The 15,574-nt window shown below is 38.7% G+C and overlaps 1 non-coding gene across 1 annotated transcript; it reads left to right on the top strand.

Moving 5' to 3' along the window:
- Positions 1-5,345: 5,345 nt before the first annotated feature.
- LOC112793399 (small nucleolar RNA R71) lies at positions 5,346-5,452 on the top strand. Its single transcript, XR_003198092.1, has one exon. It is a non-coding gene; the product is annotated as a small nucleolar RNA R71 (small nucleolar RNA).
- Positions 5,453-15,574: the final 10,122 nt, after the last annotated feature.

Raw genomic sequence — 15,574 nt, forward strand, 5'->3', positions numbered from 1 at the left:
GTGTAGAAACTCCACCGTTGAAAATACATAAGAACAAGGTCTAGGCATGGCCGTGAGGCCAGCCCCCAAAACGTGATCAAAAGATTCCAAAGAACCAAAGATCCAAAGATGAAAATACAATAGTAAAATGTCCTACTTATAGAGAACTAGTAGCCTAGGGTTTACAAAGATGAGTAAATGACATAAAAATCCACTTCCAGGCCCACGTGGTGTGTGCTTGGGCTGAGCATTGATGCATTTTCGTGTAGAGACTTCTCTTGGAGTTAAACGCCAGCTTTTATGCCAGTTTGGGCGTTTAACTCCCATTCTTGTCCCAGTTCCGGCGTTTAACGCTGGGAATTCTGATGGTGACTTTGAACGCCGGTTTGGGCCATCAAATCTTGGGCAAAGTATGGACTATCATATATTGCTGGAAATCCCAGGATGTCTAATTTCCAACGCCGTTAAGAGCACGCCAATTGGGCTTCTGTAGCTCCAGAAAATCCACTTCGAGTGCAGGGAGGTCAGAATCCAACAGCATCTGCAGTCCTTTTTAGTCTCTGAATCAGATTTTTGCTCAGGTCCCTCAATTTCAGCCAGAAAATACCTAAAATCATAGAAAAACACACAAACTCATAGTAAAGTCCAGAAAAGGGAATTTTAACTAAAAACTAATAAAAATATACTAAAAACTAACTAGATCATACTAAAAACATACTAAAAACAATGCCAAAAAGCGTACAAATTATCCGCTCATCACAACACCAAACTTAAATTGTTGCTTGTCCCCAAGCAACTGAAAATCAAATAAGATAAAAAGAAGAGAATATACAATGAATTCCAAAAACATCTATGAAGATCAGTATTAATTAGATGAGCGGGGCTTTTAGCTTTTTGCCTCTGAATAGTTTTGGCATCTCACTCTATCCTTTGAAATTCAGAATGATTGGCTTCTTTAGGAACTCAGAATCCAGATAGTGTCATTGATTCTCCTAGTTAAGTATGATGATTCTTGAACACAGCTACTTATTGAGTCTTGGCTGTGGCCCAAAGCACTCTGTCTTCCAGTATTACCACCGGATACATACATGCCACAGACACATAATTGGGTGAACCTTTTCAGATTGTGACTTAGCTTTGCTATAGTCCCCAATTAGAGGTGTCCAGGGTTCTTAAGCACACTCTTTTTGCCTTGGATCACACTTTTATTTCTTTCTTTTTCTTTCTTTTTCTCTTTCTCCCCTTTTTTTTTCGTTTCTTCTCTTCTTTTTTTTTATATTCACTGCTTTTTCTTGCTTCAAGAATCATTTTTATGATTTTTCAGATCCTCAGTAACATGTCTTCTTTTTCATCATTCTTTCAAGAGCCAACATTCATGAACCACAAATTCAAAAGACATATGCACTGTTTAAGCATACATTCAGAAAACAAAAAATATTGCCACCACATCAAAATAATTAAACTGTTATAAAATTCAAAATTCATACAATTCTTCTCTTTTTCAATTAAGAACATTTTTCATTTAAGAAAGGTGATGGATTCATAGGACATTCATAACTTTAAGGCATAGACACTAAGACACTAATGATCACAAGACACAAACATAGGTAAACATAAGCATAATTTTCGAAAAACAGAAAAATAAAGAACAAGGAAATTAAAGAACGGGTCCACCTTAGTGATGGCGGCTTGTTCTTCCTCTTGAAGATCCTATGGAGTGCTTGAGCTCCTCAATGTCTCTTCCTTGTCTTTGTTGCTCCTCTCTCATGATTCTTTGATCTTCTCTAATTTCATGGAGGAGGATGGAATGTTCTTGGTGCTCCACCCTTAGTTGTCCCATGTTGGAACTCAATTCTCCTAGGGAGGTGTTTAGTTGCTCCCAGTAGTTTTGTGGAGGAAAGTGCATCCCTTGAGGCATCTCAGGGATTTGATGATGAGAGGGGTCTCTTGTTTGCTCCATCCTCTTCTTAGTGATGGGCTTGTCCTCATCAATGGGGATGTCTCCCTCTATGTCAACTCCAACTGAATAACAGAGGTGACAAATGAGATGAGGGAAGGCTAACCTTGCCAAGGTAGAGGACTTGTCCGCCACCTTATAGAGTTCTTGGGATATAACCTCATGAACTTCTATTTCTTCTCCAATCATGATGCTATGAATCATGATAGCCCGGTCTATAGTAACTTCGGACCGGTTGCTAGTTGGAATGATTGAGCGTTGGATAAACTCCAACCATCCTCTAGCCACGGGTTTGAGGTCATGCCTTCTCAATTGAACCGGCTTTCCTCTTGAATCTCTCTTCCATTGGGCGCCTTCTTCACAAATGCATGTGAGGACTTGGTCCAACCTTTTATCAAAGTTGACCCTTCTAGTGTAAGGATGTTCATCTCCTTGCATCATGGGTAAGTTGAATGCCAACCTTACATTTTCCAGACTAAAATCCAAGTATTTCCCCCGAACCATTGTAAGCCAATTCTTTGAGTCCGGGTTCACACTTTGATCAAGGTTCTTGGTGATCCATGCATTGGCATAGAACTCTTGAACCATTAAGATTCCGACTTGTTGAATGGGGTTGGTAAGAACTTCCCAACCTCTTCTTCGGATCTCATGTCGGATCTCCGGATATTCACTTTTTTTGAGTTTAAAGGGGACCTCGGGGATCACCTTCTTCAAGGCCACAACTTCATAGAAGTGGTCTTGATGCACCCTTGAAATGAATCTCTCCATCTCCCATGACTCGGAGGTGGAAGCTTTTGCCTTCCCTTTCCTCTTTCTAGAGGTTTCTCTGGCCTTAGATGCCATAAATGGTTATGGAAAAACAAAAATCAATGCTTTTACCACACCAAACTTAAAAGGTTTGCTCGTCCTCGAGCAAAAGAAGAAAGAAGATAGTAGAAGAAGAAGAAATGAAGTAGATGGAAATGGCTTTGTGGTTCGGCCAAAGGGGGAGAAGTAGTGTTTAGGTTGTGTGAAAATGAAGGAGTGAAGATGGGTTTATATAGGAGTGGGGAGAGGGGTAGGGTTCGGTTATGGGAGGGATTATTTGGGAGGGAAAATTGTTTGAATTTGAATGGTGAGGTAGGTGGGGTTTTATGAAGGATGGATGTGAGTGGTGAAGAGAAAGATGGGATTTGATAGGTGAAGGATTTTTGGGGAAGAGGTGTTGAGGTGATTGGTGAATGGGTGAAGAAGAGAGAGAGTGGTGGGGTAGGTGGGGATCCTGTGGGGTCCACAGATCTTGAGGTGTCAAGGAAAAGTCATCCCTGCACCAAGTGGCGAGCAAAAATGCCCTTTGTGCCAATTCTGGCGTTAAACGCCGGGCTGGTGCCCATTTCTGGCGTTTAACGCCAAGTTCTTCCCCTTCTCTGGCGTTTAACGCCAGTCTGGTGCCCCTTTCTGGCGTTAAATGCCCAGAATGGTGCCAGACTGGGCGTTAAACGCCCATCTGCTAGCCTTACTGGCGTTTAAACGCCAGCAAGTTCTTCCTTCAGGGTGTGCTATTTTTCTTTCTGTTTTTATTCTGTTTTTGCTTTTTCCATTGAATTTGTGACTTCTCATGATCATCAACCTACAGAAAACATAAAATAACAAAGGAAAATAGATAAAATATAACATTGGGTTGCCTCCCAACAAGCGCTTCTTTAATGTCAGTAGCTTGACAGAGGGCTCTCATGGAGCCTCACAGATGCTCAGAGCAATGTTGGAACCTCCCAACACCAAACTTAGAGTTTGAATGTGGGGGTTCAACACCAAACTTAGAAGTTGGTTGTGGCCTCCCAACACCAAACTTAGAGTTTGACTGTGGGGGCTCTGTTTGACTCTGTTTTGAGAGGAGCTCTTTATGCTTCCTCTCTATGGTGACAGAGAGATATCCTTGAGCCTTGAACACAAAGGATTCTTCATTCACTTGAATGATCAATTCTCCTCTATCAACATCAATCACAGCCTTTGTTGTGGCTAGGAAGGGTCTGCCAAGGATGATGGATTCATCCATGCATTTCCCAGTCTCTAGGACTATGAAATCAGCAGGGATGTAATGGTCTTCAACCTTTACCAGAACATCCTCTATAAGTCCATAAGCTTGTTTTCTTGAATTTTCTGCCATCTCTAGTGAGATTTTTGTAGCTTGCACCTCAAAGATCCCTAGCTTCTCCATTACAGAGAGAGGCATGAGGTTTACACTTGACCCTAGGTCACACAGGGCCTTCTTGAAGGTCATGGTGCCTATGGTACAAGGTATTGAAAACTTCCCAGGATCCTGTCTCTTTTGAGGTAATTTCTGCCTAGACAAGTCATCCAGTTCTTTGGTGAGCAAAGGAGGTTCATCATCCCAAGTCTCATTTCCAAATAACTTGTCATTTAGCTTCATGATTGCTCCAAGGTATTTAGCAACTTGCTCTTCAGTGACATATTCATCCTCTTCAGAGGAAGAATACTCATCAGAGCTCATGAATGGCAGAAGTAAATCCAATGGGATCTCTATGGTCTCAGTGGGAGCCTCAGATTCCCATGGTTCCTCATTGGGGAACTCATTGGAGGCCAGTGGACGTCCATTGAGGTCCTCCTCAGTGGCGTTCACTGCCTCTCCCTCCTCTCCAAATTCGGCCATGTTGATGGCCTTGCACTCTCCTTTTGGATTTTCTTCTGTATTGCTTGGAAGAGTACTAGGAGGGAGTTCAGTAATTTTCTTGCTCAGCTGACCCACTTGTGCCTCCAAGTTTCTAATGGAGGACCTTGTTTCAGTCATGAAACTTTGAGTGGTTTTGATTAGATCAGAGACCATGGTTGCTAAGTCAGAGGTGTTCTGCTTAGAACTCTCTGTCTGTTGCTGAGAAGATGATGGAAAAGGCTTGCCATTGCTAAACCTGTTTCTTCCGCCATTATTATTGGTGAAACCTTGTTGAGGTCTCTGTTGATCCTTCCATGAGAGATTTGGATGATTTCTCCATGAAGGATTATAGGTGTTTCCATAGGGTTCTCCCATGTAATCCACCTCTTCCATTGAAGGGTTCTCAGGATCATAAGCTTCTTCTTCAGATGAAGCTTCCTTAGTACTTCCTGGTGCATTTTGCATTCCAGACAGACTTTGAGAAATCATATTGACTTGCTGAGTCAATATCTTATTCTGAGCCAATATGGCATTCAGAGTATCAATCTCAAGAACTCCTTTCTTCTGATTAGTCCCATTGTTCACAGGATTCCTTTCAGAAGTGTACATGAATTGGTTATTTGCAACCATTTCAATTAGTTCTTGAGCTTCTGTAGGCGTCTTCTTCAGATGAAGAGATCCTCCAACAGAGCTATCCAAAGACATCTTGGACAGTTCAGACAGACCATCATAGAAAATACCTATGATGCTCCATTCAGAAAGCATATCAGAGGGTACTTTCTGATTAATTGTTTGTATCTTTCCCAAGCTTCATAGAGGGATTCTCCTTCCTTCTGTCTGAAGGTTTGGACTTCCACTCTAAGCTTACTCAATTTTTGAGGTGGAAAGAACTTTGCCAAGAAGGCATTGACTAGCTTTTCCCAAGAGTTCAGGCTTTCCTTAGGTTGTGAGTCCAACCATATCCTAGCTCTGTCTCTTACAGCAAAAGGGAATAGCATAAGTCTGTAGACCTCAGGGTCAACCCCATTGGTCTTGACAGTGTCACAGATTTGCAAGAACTCAGCTAAAAACTGATGAGGATCTTCCAATGGAAGTCCATGGAACTTGCAATTCTGTTGCATTAGAGAAACCAATTGAGGCTTAAGCTCAAAGTTGTTTGCTCCAATGGCAGGGATAGAGATGCTTCTCCCATAGAAGTCGGGAGTAGGTGCAGTAAAGTCACCCAGCACCTTCCTTGCATTGTTGGAATTGTTGTTGTTTTCGGCTGCCATGAGTTCTTCTTCTTTGAAGATTTCTGTTAGGTCCTCTACAGAGAATTGTGCCTTAGCTTCCCTTAGCTTTCGCTTCAAGGTCCTTTCAGGTTCAGGATCAGCCTCAACAAGAATGCTTTTGTCTTTGCTCCTGCTCATATGAAAGAGAAGAGAACAAGAAAATATGGAATCCTCTACGTCACAGTATAGAGATTCCTTGAGGTGTCAGAGGAAAAGAAAAATAGAAGGCAGAGGTAGAAAATTCGAACTTATCAAGGAAGATGGAGTTCGAATTGTTCATTGAGGAATAGTGTTAGTCCATAAATAGAAGGATGTGAGAAGAGGGGAAGAAATTTTTTGAAAATTAAGTAAAAGATTTTGAAAATATTTTGAAAAACTTTAATTGATTTTCGAAAACCAAGATTGAGAAAGAAGTAAAGTGATTTTTGAAATTAGAAATTAAAAAGATTTGATTGAAAACTATTTTGAAAAAGATGTGGTTAAGAAGATATGATTGGTTTTAAAAAGATGTGATTGAGAAGATATGATTTGAAAAACATTTTAAAAAGATTTGATTTTAAAAATTAATAACTTGGCTAACAAGAAAAGATATGATTCAAACATTAAACCTTTCTCAACAGAAAAGGCAACATACTTGAAATGTTGAATCAAATCATTGATTGATAGCAAGTATCTTAAAAATGGAAAGAAGTTGATTTTGAAAAAGATTTGATTGAAAAGATTTGATTTGAAAAAGATTTGATTTTGAAAACTAAAAAAAATTTGATTTGAAAACAAATTCTTCCCTCTTGTGCCATCCTGGCGTTAAACGCCCAGAATGGTGCACATTCTGGCATTTAACGCCCAAACTACTACCCTTTTGGGCGTTAAACGCCCAGCCAGGCACCCTGGCTGGCGTTTAAACGCCAGTTTGCCTTCCTCACTGGGCGTTTTGAATGCCCAGCTTTTTCTGTGCAATTCCTCTGCTGAATGTTCTGAATCTTCAATCCTCTGTATTATTGACTTGAAAAGACACAAATTAAAAATATTTTTGGATTTTTAATAATAGGGAATAATCAAAATGCAATCAAATAACAATGCATGCAAGACACCAAACTTAGCAGTTTGTATACTACTGACACTAACAAAATGAGAATGCATATGAGAAACACAAACACTCAAGTCAAGAGAAACTAAAGATCAGAGTAATGAAATCATCAAGAACATCTTGAAGATCACTTAAGACACATGAATGAATGCAAGAAGAACAAAGACATGCAATTGACACCAAACTTAAAATGAAACACTAAACTCAAACAAGAAATATTTTTGGATTTTATGATTTTGTAAATTTTTTTGGTTTTTTTCGAAAATTAAGTGGAAAAGAAAATAAAGATATCAGAATTCTTAATGAGAATTCCAGGAATCATGCAATGCTAGTCTAAGACTCCGGTCCAGGAATTAGACATGGCTTCATAGCCAGCCAAGCTTTCAAAGAAAGCTTCGGTCCAAAACACTAGACATGGCCTATGGCCAGCCAAGCCTTAGCAGATCACTGCTCCAACAGCAAGATTGATAGAAATCAACAAGCTCTTGTGATGAGAAGTTGAAACCTCGGTCCAATGAAATTAGACATGGCTTCACAGCCAGCCAGACTTCAACAAGTCATCATGAAACTCTAGAATTCATTCTTAAGAATTCTGAAGAAAAATACCTAATCTAAGCAACAAGATGAACTGTCAGTTGTCCAAACTTAACAATCCCCGGCAACGGCGCCAAAAACTTGGTGGACAAAATTGTGATCACTACAACTTCGCACAACTAACCAGCAAGTGTACTGGGTCGTCCAAGTAATAAACCTTATGCGAGTAAGGGTCGATCCCATAGAGATTGTTGGTATGAAGCAAGCTATGGTCACCTTGTAAATCTTAGTCAGGCAAACTCAAATGGTTATGGATGATGAATAAAACATAAAGATAAAGATAGAGATACTTATGTAATTCATTGGTAGGAATTTCAGATAAGCGTATGAAGATGCTTGGTCCCTTCCATCTCTCTGCTTTCCTACTGTCTTCATCCAATCCTTCTTAATCCTTTCCATGGCAAGCTATATGCAAGGGTTTCACCGTTGTCAGTGGCTACCTCTCATCCTCTCAGTGGAAATGTTCAACGCACCCTGTCACGGCACGGCTATCCAGCTGTCGATTCTCGATCATGTCGGAATAGAATCCAGTGATTCTTTTGCGTCTGTCACTAACGCCCCACAATCGCGAGTTTGAAGCTCGTCACAGTCATTCGATCATTGAATCCTACTCAGAATACCACAGACAAGGTTTAGACCTTCCGGATTCTCTTGAATGCCGCCATCAGTTCTAGCTTATACCACGAAGATTCCGGTTAAAGAATCCAAGAGATATCCACCCAATCTAAGGTAGAACGGAGGTGGTTGTCAGGCGCACGTTCATAGGTGAGAATGATGATGAGTGTCACGGATCATCACATTCATCAAGTTGAAGAACAAGTGATATCTTAGAACAAGAACAAGCGGAATTGAATAGAAGAACAATAGTAATTGCATTAATACTCGAGGTACAGCAGAGCTCCACACCTTAATCTATGGTGTGTAGAAACTCCACCGTTGAAAATACATAAGAACAAGGTCTAGGCATGGCCGTGAGGCCAGCCCCCAAAACGTGATCAAAAGATTCCAAAGAACCAAAGATCCAAAGATGAAAATACAATAGTAAAAGGTCCTACTTATAGAGAACTAGTAGCCTAGGGTTTACAAAGATGAGTAAATGACATAAAAATCCACTTCCGGGCCCACTTGGTGTGTGTTTGGGCTGAGCATTGATGCATTTTCGTGTAGAGACTTCTCTTGGAGTTAAACGCCAGCTTTTATGCCAGTTTGGGCGTTTAACTCCCATTCTTGTGCCAGTTCCGGCGTTTAACGCTGGGAATTCTGATGGTGACTTTGAACGCCGGTTTGGGCCATCAAATCTTGGGCAAAGTATGGACTATCACATATTGCTGGAAAGCCCAGGATGTCTACTTTCCAACGCCGTTGAGAGCGCACCAATTGGGCTTTTGTAGCTCCAGAAAATCCACTTCGAGTGCAGGGAGGTCCGAATCCAACAGCATCTGCAGTCCTTTTTAGTCTCTGAATCAGATTTTTGCTCAAGTCCCTCAATTTCAGCCAGAAAATACCTGAAATCACAGAAAAACACACAAACTCATAGTAAAGTCCAGAAAAGTGAATTTTATCTAAAAACTAATAAAAATATACTAAAAACTAACTAGATCATACTAAAAACATACTAAAAACAATGCCAAAAAGCGTACAAATTATCCGCTCATCAATAAGTCCGAAAGAGATCCGAGAAACAGTAAAAGAGTTGATGAAGTTGGTAGACTTGATAGTGGTGCTGTGGGTGCCTTCCTCTTCGAGGGTGTTTTCTTTGTTGATCCTTCCAAATCTCCCCTTGGAATGAACTTGTTGCCTCTTGGAATCTCGAACATGATGTCCGTCGGTTGCCTCTCTACCCCCGCTGCTATTGCCAAACGCATCACCATTGATGGAAAAGGAATATTGATCTTCTTCTTCTCAATCAATTTCCATATCGATGTGCGTATCAAAGGTACAATGGCTATGTTCTTCCCTTTCATAATAGCCCAAAGTAGCAGAGCAGTCTTGAATCTGATATGGGTAGCATGGGTACTAAGAATGATATAGTCCGCCACAATTTGATGCCAAATACGAGTCTCGACATTCAAATTAGAGTAAGCAACACTAGTGGGAACAGATTTCCTCCCTTTGCTAAACTCCCAAGATGCACTGATAAACCCCGTTTTTAGGGTTTATCTTGTGTTGAATTTAGAGTATTTTGATAACATTCTCTCACATTTAACCAATGAATTAGCATGGTTTTGTTATCTCTCCCGTATTTGTGCTTGAATGTAAAAACGTGCTTTTTAAGCCTTTACTTTGATAATTTTAATTCATCCTTGATTCCATAAGATGCCTTGATGTGCTTGCTAGTAATCTCAGGTTAAAATAGGCTAGTCATGGATCAAAGGAGCAAGGAAGGAAGCATGCAAGTGGAGAGAAGTATAAAATGCCAAAGAAGTAACCTCAGCCAAGGACGCGCACGCGCACAAGGCGCTCGCGCGCACATTGCAATATCGACCAGGGACGCGTACGCGTACTGTACGTGTCCGCGCCAAAGGCCGCACGTGATTTTTAAAGGAAACTCGTGCCCAGCGATTTCTGGGAAGTTGTGGGGCCCAGTGCAACTAACTTTGGCACCAAAATGCATTAAAAGGACCAAGGATTGAAGGGGAAGGCATCTTTGAAGACTTATCATCATTTTTTTACACATTAGGATTAGTTTAGATAGTTTCTAGACAGAGAAGCTCTCACTTCTCTCTAGGATTAGGATTAAGATTAGGTTTAGTTCTTAGATCTAGATTTTAATTCATCTTCTTCTACTTCTATCCTCTCAATTCCTTGTTGTTACATTCATCTTCCTCTATTCTTTTGTTGTAATTTCCTTTATGTTGTTCTTGTATTTTGTTGTAGATCTACTTTTGTTCCTTCCTTTCTCTTTCAATTCAATTCAAGGTAAATCATAATAATTGTGTTCCTTTTGATTTGTTGTTGTTAATTCTTTGCAATAATTGTTGTTAGATTTTGTTCTTGTTGTTGATTTACTATGCTTTCCTTTTATGCCTTCCAAGTGTTTGATGAAATGCTTGGTTGGATTTTAGAGTGGAATTTTATACTCTTGGCTTGGAAAGGTAACTTAGGACCTCTTGAGTTACTAATGTCCAAGTGATTGATGATTGGGAGCCATTGACTCTAGTTCTCACTAATTGAATTAGTGGAGAGTTAGGACCTATGGACTTGGATTGATATATCTCATTCAACTTTCCTTTACCATTAGTTAGAGGATGATTTAGTGAGATTAATCCTTGCCAATTCTCATATTGTGGTTAATGATTAGGATAGAGATCTTTGACCACCAACCCTTGCCAAGACCTTTTTAGCCATTAGTTTACTTTTTGCCATTTATCTTTCATGTTTCTTATTAAAACCCCAAAAATAACTCACAACCAATAACAAGACACTTTACTGTAATTCCTAGGGAGAACGACCCGAGGTTCAATACTTCGGTTTATAAATTTAGGGGTTTGTTTTAGTGACAAACAATCTTTTGTATGAAAGGATTATTGTTGGTTTAGAAACTATACTTTACAACGAGATTTCATTAGTGAAATTCTAAACCGTCAAAAATCCAATCATCATGCACTGGGACGGCTAATTCTCTCAAGAAAGGGAATTAAAGACATCTTCCCTTGAACACATTCACTTTGATTCTCAGATAATCATTCCTCTCAGGCAGAATGTGGGAGATCTTCAGAATAACTTCTAGAGCTTGGTTGGAAGTGTCCAACCTTTTTCTCCGGAGGAATACCGAATCCGCCTCCTTGTTTGGTAGTTGGCATAGAAATTTAGCACCATGTTTTCATTAACTTCAATTGGGTCTTGCTCAAGAAACTCCCAATGAAGCGAGGCAATCTGCTCATGGATGACCGCCTTGTACTTGCTCAGAACCTTTAGCCCCTGCTCCCAATGGATTGTCCTTTTTTCAAATATCTCATATCGAAACTCGGCTTTTTGGTTGACCAAGACATTCGGTTTATCACTTGAGTGATCCATGAAGTAAGTTCTAGACGGGCGAGGTGTAGGCTACAAAACCGATAGAGTGACCGGGGCTTTACCTTTCTTCCGCATCCTAAAAAAAATTGAAACAAAAGATTTTCAAGATCATAGGGCACCAATGATATAAGATCAATGAGGAAGCACTAATAAAATCAAGAAAATTGAATTCTTAATTGGAAGCTTTTAAAATAGTGTGATTTCCAAGAAAGACAATGTGTGTATTCCAAGGGTGCGCGCGGTTGGAACACACACACCGGCCGGATACAATAGTAGTCACACTTAGCTAATCCAGATGCTTCTCAATTAAGTGCTTAAGTTGCAAGTATAAAGCATGGACATGAAAGCAATGATGAACGGAAAATTGATGGTATAGAATTTCACAATTGAATTCTCGTTGCAAGTATAGTTTCTAAACCAACAATAATCCTTTCATACAAAAATTTGGTTGTCACTAAAATAAATCCCAATGAAAATAACCGAAGTATTCAAACCTCGGGTTGTTCTCCCTAGGAATTGCAATAAAGTGTTCTTGTTATTGGCTATGAAGTATCTTTGGGGTTTTTGAGATAAGAAACAAGAATTGAAAATGGCAAAAGAAATAGACTAACAGCTAAGAGAGCTCTTGGTAAGGAATGAAAAGTGGAAGTCCTATCCTCATTATCATCATCAATTGAGAAGAGAATTGTGTATTGCTCCCACTTAGTTAACCTCTAACTATGAAGGAAAGTCAAGTGGAGGAATTAACTTGATATCACAAGTCCTAGGTAGATCTATATGAAAGACTAGCTTTAGTGATATTCAAGTCAATTAGCAACTTCTAGTTATCAATCAACAAAGGAATTAGATAACTCAAGAGTCACCAATTACTCAACCAAAGCCAAGAGGAACAAAATCTACCTCATAACTAGAAGAAATATTTTAACAAACACATAGAAGGCAATAAAGGCAAACACTATTAATTGCAAGAATTAAAGGAATCTACAACTACAAAAGCAAGAGATTAACAATAGAAAGGCAAAACAATTATGAAACAACAAAGAACTTACCAATTACATTGAAGAAGAAATGTAGATCTACAAAGGAATTCATAAACTACAACTAACAATACAAAAAAACTACAAGAGAAGTAGAATGCTACAACTACAAGGGAACAATTAAAGATGGAAAAGGAAATTAAGCAAGAGAAGAAGAAGTATATCTAGATCTAAACCTAATCCTAATTCTAGAGAGAATGGAGAGCTTCTCTCTCAAGAAACTAACTAAAACCTCACGAAAACTAAACTAAAACTAATTAAGTAACTAATTCCCTCATCCCTCTTCAATCCTTGGGTTAAATAGCATCAGAAATGAGTTAGATTAGACCCAAAATGCTTCAGAAATCGCTGGCCATGAGTTGCCTTTAGTGAGTCACGTGTAGCTTCCCACGCGTACGCGTACATCACATGTACACATCTCTAAACACCAGGAAACTATGAAAAATTTTATATCATTTTGAAGATCTGGATGTTAGCTTTCCAATGCAACTAAAATCGCCTCATTTGGACCTCTGTAGTTCAAGTTATTATCGATTAAGTGCGAAGAGGTCGGGATTGACAGCTTTACGATTCCTTCATTTCTTCATGAGTTCTCTATTTCTACATGCTTTTTCTTCATTCCCTCAATCTAATCTTTGCCTCATAAACCTGAAATCACTTAACAAACATATCAAGGTATCTAATGGAATCAAGGTGAATTAAATTTAGCTATTTTAAGACCTAAAAAGCATGTTTTAACTCTTAAGCACAATTAAAGGAGAATGACAAAAATCATGCTATTTCATTGGATAAATGTGGGAAAAGGTGATAAAATCCTCTAAATTCAACACAAGATAAACCCTAAAAATGGGGTTTATCAAGAAACTTCAAGCAAGCACCAAATGATTCATTTGAAATCCTTGAATGGAATGGTCATTGAAGTTGCCAGCATGAAAGTTCATTGACAAAAGTGTTGTACAACAACCATAACCATTCATCCAAAGGAAAATGTCAATTGTTCATCCTCAAGAAGTGGTAATTACATGTACAATGTTCTTGATTTAAAGCTAAAAGATGTTTGATCAAGACATCATCAAAAGTTGAACATTTGTAAAGTGGTTACTTAATTAAAATTTCAGGATGAACAATGAAATTGGGATTCCACAAACACAATGCCTTTGCAACGAAAATCACCCATCAATAAAGTACACATGTCATGAAAGATTTGGGTGTTTGGAGCTTCAAGCATAAGAACAAGTAAATACATTGGTAAATTCAACTTGATTATCATCAAAAGTCATAATTGAAGTCGCACAATTCATACAAGATGCCTAACAAGATAAATGTGGGAAAAGGTGATAAAATCCTCTAAATTTAACACAAGATAAACCCTAAAAATGGGGTTTATCAACCTCCCCACACTTACACAATAGCATGTCCTCATGCTAAACCAAGAAGGATAAGAGAAGGGGTATGGACATTTATTCAATGCAAATAATTATATAAACCTATCTATATCAATGCAACTAAATGAAAAATGATTCTACCTACTTGGTTAAAAATAAATCAATCCTTTAAGAGCATGTATAAACAGGTAGGGCTAAGGTCATATGACGATTCATGAATGCTACCAATTCAAGTATAAAAATGAAGTTCAAATAGACTTGCAAGAAGAACGCTCATGAAAGCCGAAAATCAAGGAATTGAGCATCGAACCCTCACCAGAAGTGTTTACACTCTAGTCGCTCAAGTGTATAGGGTCAATTCTCTCAATTCTCCCATAATCATGCTTTTCAATATTTGTTTTTCATCTAACAATCAACAATTATTCAATGCATGCATACATTCATCATGAGGTCTTTTCATAGGTTGTAATGGGACTAGGGTCAAGGTAGGATTGTTTATAGTTAAGTGGACTAGAATTTGAATCTTTGATCAACTTAAATTTCCCACCTAACATATGGCAACCTATACAATTTAAGTGCTAACCTACCCATTCTTCACTTTTTCATATACTCATGCATTTTCTTTTGATTACCACACGTATTCATTGATCTTTATTAATCTTTACTTTGGGGCATTTTGTCCCATTTTATTGCTTTTTTTTCTTTTTTTTTCTATTTTTCTTTTTATTCATATATATATATTTTCTTTTTTTCTTTATCATTTTTTTATTTTATTTTTCACAATAAGGTATATATGAAGGCATCAATGCATATGGTTTTACATATAATTAATACATGAGCATGTACCCAATTCCCTAAATTCCCGATGGAAATACAAAACACCCTTTTATCCCAACCAATGTCCCAAGTTTCCCCACACATGAATGATACTCACACTCACTAGCCTAAGCTAACCAAAGATCCAAATAAAGGATATTTATTGTTGTTCACTTTTAGGCTTGTAATGTGCTAAATTAAAGAACAAAGTGGATTAATCGTAGGCTCAAAGTTGGCTAAGAACGGTAGGTAAAAGGTAGGCTATTTGGGTAAGTGAGCTAAATGAAATGATGGCCTCAATCATATAAATGCATGTATACACAAAATAATGGATATAAAGAATCAAACAAATCTAGGATTACAATCATAGAAAGAGAACACACTACAAGAAAATAAGCTTTCTGCCACGCTTTTAAAGCGTGCCAAAAAGTGTAAAAAAGCGTGCCAAAAAGTGTAAAAAAGCGTGCCGATATCTTTTTGCTACGCTTTTTTAGCTATCGGCACGCTTTTAAAAGGGTCACATTCGGGAGCGTGCCAGTTGCTCTATCGGCACACTTTTGTGGATCTATCGGCACGCTTTTTTTTGGGCACGCTTTCATCTCTTGCTATGCTTAAAAAGCGTGACCATAGGTATTAACCTATTGCTACGGTTGAGAAGCGTACCGAAAAGTGTGCATATCGCCACGCTTTTAGAAGCATGCCCAGTGGGGTGATTTTTGCTACACTTCAAAAGCATGCCGATAGAGAAGATATGGCTACGCTTTTTAAGCGTGCCGATAGG

Source organism: Arachis hypogaea, chromosome 3 (genome assembly GCF_003086295.3).
Source record: "Arachis hypogaea cultivar Tifrunner chromosome 3, arahy.Tifrunner.gnm2.J5K5, whole genome shotgun sequence".
In the NCBI taxonomy this organism is placed as follows: domain Eukaryota; kingdom Viridiplantae; phylum Streptophyta; class Magnoliopsida; order Fabales; family Fabaceae; genus Arachis; species Arachis hypogaea.